Genomic DNA, 4207 nt, shown 5'->3' on the forward strand with positions numbered 1-4207 from the left:
AATCTAAAACAAAAATCCAGAAAATCACATTGTATGATTTTTAAGTAATTCATTTGCATTTTATTGCATGACATAAGTATTTGATCACCTACCAACCAGTAAGAATTCCGGCTCTCACAGACCTGTTAGTTTTTCTTTAAGAAGCCCTCCTGTTCTCCACTCATTACCTGTATTAACTGCACCTGTTTTAACTCGTTACCTGTATAAAAGACACCTGTCCACACACTCAATCAAACAGACTCCAACCTCTCCACAATGGCCAAGACCAGAGAGCTGTGTAAGGACATCAGGGATAAAATTGTAGACCTGCACAAGGCTGGGATGGGCTACAGGACAATAGGCAAGCAGCTTGGTGAGAAGGCAACAACTGTTGGCGCAATTATTAGAAAATGGAAGAAGTTCAAGATGACGGTCAATAACCCTCGGTCTGGGGCTCCATGCAAGATCTCACCTCGTGGGGCATCAATGATCATGAGGAAGGTGAGGGATCAGCCCAGAACTACACGGCAGGACCTGGTCAATGACCTGAAGAGAGCTGGGACCAGTCTCAAAGAAAACCATTAGTAACACACTACGCCGTCATGGATTAAAATCCTGCAGCGCACGCAAGGTCCCCATGCTCAAGCCAGGGCATGTCCAGGCCTGTCTGAAGTTTGCCAATGACCATCTGGATGATCCAGAGGAGGAATGGGAGAAGTTCATGTGGTCTGATGAGACAAAAATAGAGCTTTTTGGTCTAAACTCCACTCGCCCTGTTTGGAGGAAGAAGAAGGATGAGTACAACCCCAAGAACACCATCCCAACCGTGAAGCATGGAGGTGGAAACATCATTCTTTGGGGATGCTTTTCTGCAAAGGGGACAGGACGACTGCACCGTATTGAGGGGAGGATGGATGGGGCCAACAACCTCCTTCCCTCAGTAAGAGCATTGAAGATGGGTCGTTGCTGGGTCTTCCAGCATGACAACGACCCGAAACACACAGCCAGGGCAACTAAGGAGTGGCTCCTTAAGAAGCATCTCAAGGTCCTGGAGTGGCCTAGCCAGTCTCCAGACCTGAACCCAATAGAAAATCTTTGGAGGGAGCTGAAAGTCCGTCTTGCCCAGCGACAGCCCCGAAACCTGAAGGATCTGGAGAAGGTCTGTATGGAGGAGTGGGCCAAAATCCCTGCTGCAGTGTGTGCAAACCTGGTCAAGACCTACAGGAAACGTATGATCTCTGTAATTGCAAACAAAGGTTTCTGTACCAAATATTAAGTTCTGCTTTTCTGATGTATCGAATACTTATGTCATGCAATAAAATGCAAATGAATTACTTAAAAATCATACAATGTGATTTTCTGGATTTTTGTTTTAGATTCCGTCTTTCACAGTTGAAGTGTACCTATAATAAAAATTACAGACCTCTACATGCTTTGTAAGTAGGAAAACCTGCAAAATCGGCAGTGTATCAAATACTTGTTCTCCCCACTGTATATATTCATGAGCTTTCCTTGACTGACAGGTCTTTGAAATGCCTTTGTGGTCATTGCCAGGTAACAAGGTAAACAATGGGCCACATCTCATTCTGAGCCTACATTTTCTCTGCAAATGCTCTCATGGTCAACAGAGCTGATCGTGGGCTGTTGGATACTAGACAAACAGCAGCAATACACAATTGCATTTCTATTGTTTTGTAACTAATTACAGAATACAGTTCACTGATACACTTCTTCACAAGAATTTGTAAAGCCTGCGTCACCTTAGACATAAGGGAATGTACATGAGCATACAATAAATGTACTGGACAATTTATTGGTGCCTCTGCATTAGCATTATAAATGACAATATGTTCAGAATTGTATGTATTGATCAGACATTTATTTGGTATTTTACGATAGGCCAGCATAGCTAAAAGATCAACATGAACACTCATGAGAAATAAAGGTGAGAAATAATGGTGAGACATCATTTGACATAAAATACATCATTAGAGCCATAAGCCCAATATAGGGCCAGGCCGCCCTACAGTGTGCAGGACCCATTGATTTGTATAATTTGTAACACATCTCCTGTCCGAATGCTTAAAAAAAAAAAAAGTGATATCATATCACGTAAAAGTTAATTACTTAGGATTCAGGAAATACAACCAACTACAGAGATTGTGGGGAGGGGAGAGGAAGAGGGGGACTCATGTACCCGCTTCAATCAAGCAGGCTTCAGTCACCCACTTGGCTTCAGTCACCCCAAAGATTGAAGCAGGAGACAAATCCAGCTCACACTGGGTAGACAGGGGTCCTGTTATGCTCGTACAGCTTCCTCACATATGGCGCTGGATCAAAGGTGATCTCATCGAAGAGGAGATCCAGGAGCCTGTCTACGTAGCCTGTAATGTTTTTGAAAAGGGAAATGTTTGTTAAATGGGTAGTGAATTTAATTTAATTTACTGTTCTAAGTTAGGATGCTATCCATTTGTTAATGTAGTTATCTACTCATTCTACAATGTGTTTTCTGGTGTTTTTGAATTTGAACATTTTGAATGAAATGGCAAAATATTATTTTCAGGGGTAAATTACAAATACTATACACACTGCAAATCATTTTGTGGACAACATTCCTTCGGGCCAGCTGTGTGCTGGCAGTTCTAAGACTAAATGTAGGGGGCTTAGGGATGGAAGATAAAAAATACATAGTGACTATCATGTGTCTTACGGAAAGTATACCGTTCACAAGTCAAAGCAGCCACAGCCACAGTTGCATTATCTAACGTTAGCCCTTCGATCCCCCCAAAATGTTGGCTACCGTGTCAGACTCATCAAACTCTGATACTTACATTATGGTCAGCGCTTGCAAGATCCACTGTCAATGATGGGACAGCATCTGTCTTCAGGATTAGCTTCCTGGCAAGACTCATCGAATGTTCTCCCCAATTGATAAAGCAACTTCACTCGAAATGTGCACTGCACGCGCGTGACATGATCATAATTCTTGCTGCAGCCTGTCCACCCGAAATGAAAAGCAGCCACTGCTATCTGATGTCTTAATTCTTCGGAAAATAGCGTAAGGTTAATTTTACACTATAGCATCCAGTCACAACATAGTGTGCTTTTGCTGGCACGCTGGTAAGTAGCTTGCTACCTAACAGTCAGACAACAGATGAAAGGTTACCAGAATCTTTGGTCGTACGTTCTGTTTGAGCTAGATACTAGCTTACGGTTTGTAAACAAAGTCAAATCAAGGCATAGGCGCACATGTGATGACGGTTTTAAGGCAGTACATACAGTATTTAATATGTTCATGTGATAAGACCCTACCATTGGTGTATTACATTTATGTGACGTTGCATAAAGCCGGAAGCAAATCCTTGGTTATGCATGTCCAGAGATATTAGAGAAAGGAGTATCTGGCCTTCCTCCTAAATCCAAGTGTTTGACATGGTTGGAGGGGACCAGTAACTTTATTATAAAACTTTATCAATGTATCAGCTACAGTCATTTTGAATACTTGGGTCACCCTACTTTGAACTGGTTTCATCAAAATCTCATCTAATTTGATGATGTTCGGGACCTTTAAGGAGAAATACAAAAAAGGAAAATGTTTAGAAAATGTATAGCAGCTTTCATATTGACATACAGTATTTTTAAAGGAACAGTCCACACAGAGGGTAGAGTGTGCTTGCAGGGTAGAAACCCATAGCAGCTCATTAGTCCCAACCCACTGGGCACACACTGGTTGAATCAATGTTATTTCCACGTCATTTCAATCAAATTATGTTGAACCAACGTGGAATAGACTTTGAATTGACGTCTGTGCCCAGTGGGATATCATTCACTTTGTTTTTGTTTTTGGTTTATACAAATATCTCTAATACAGTATAACAATGCAGTCATCTTTTCTTCATATAAGTTAAAAAGTCAGTTAATATCAATATAAAATATGAAAACAACAAAAATATCAGAAAGAAACTAAATGCCCCTTTAGAATAAAAACTTGAGGGAAAATATTGCCCAACTATACATCCAAGGGTGCATTTCAATAGCTTCAAATGGCCTATTCTCCTCATCTCCTCTCCTTCACTGATCTGAAAACACAGGATAGGTGAAAGAAATATGAATCCTGCTCGGAATTTGTTCTCAACTTTCCCATTAGATCAGATGAAGGAAAGCAGACGACGAGAGGAAGCCTCTCCACACTACTGACATACACACGTCTTTCTCTGTAGCTCAGGTG

The sequence above is a fragment of the Coregonus lavaretus genome, assembly GCF_964263955.1.
Source record: "Coregonus lavaretus genome assembly, chromosome: 20".
NCBI lineage: Eukaryota > Metazoa > Chordata > Actinopteri > Salmoniformes > Salmonidae > Coregonus > Coregonus lavaretus.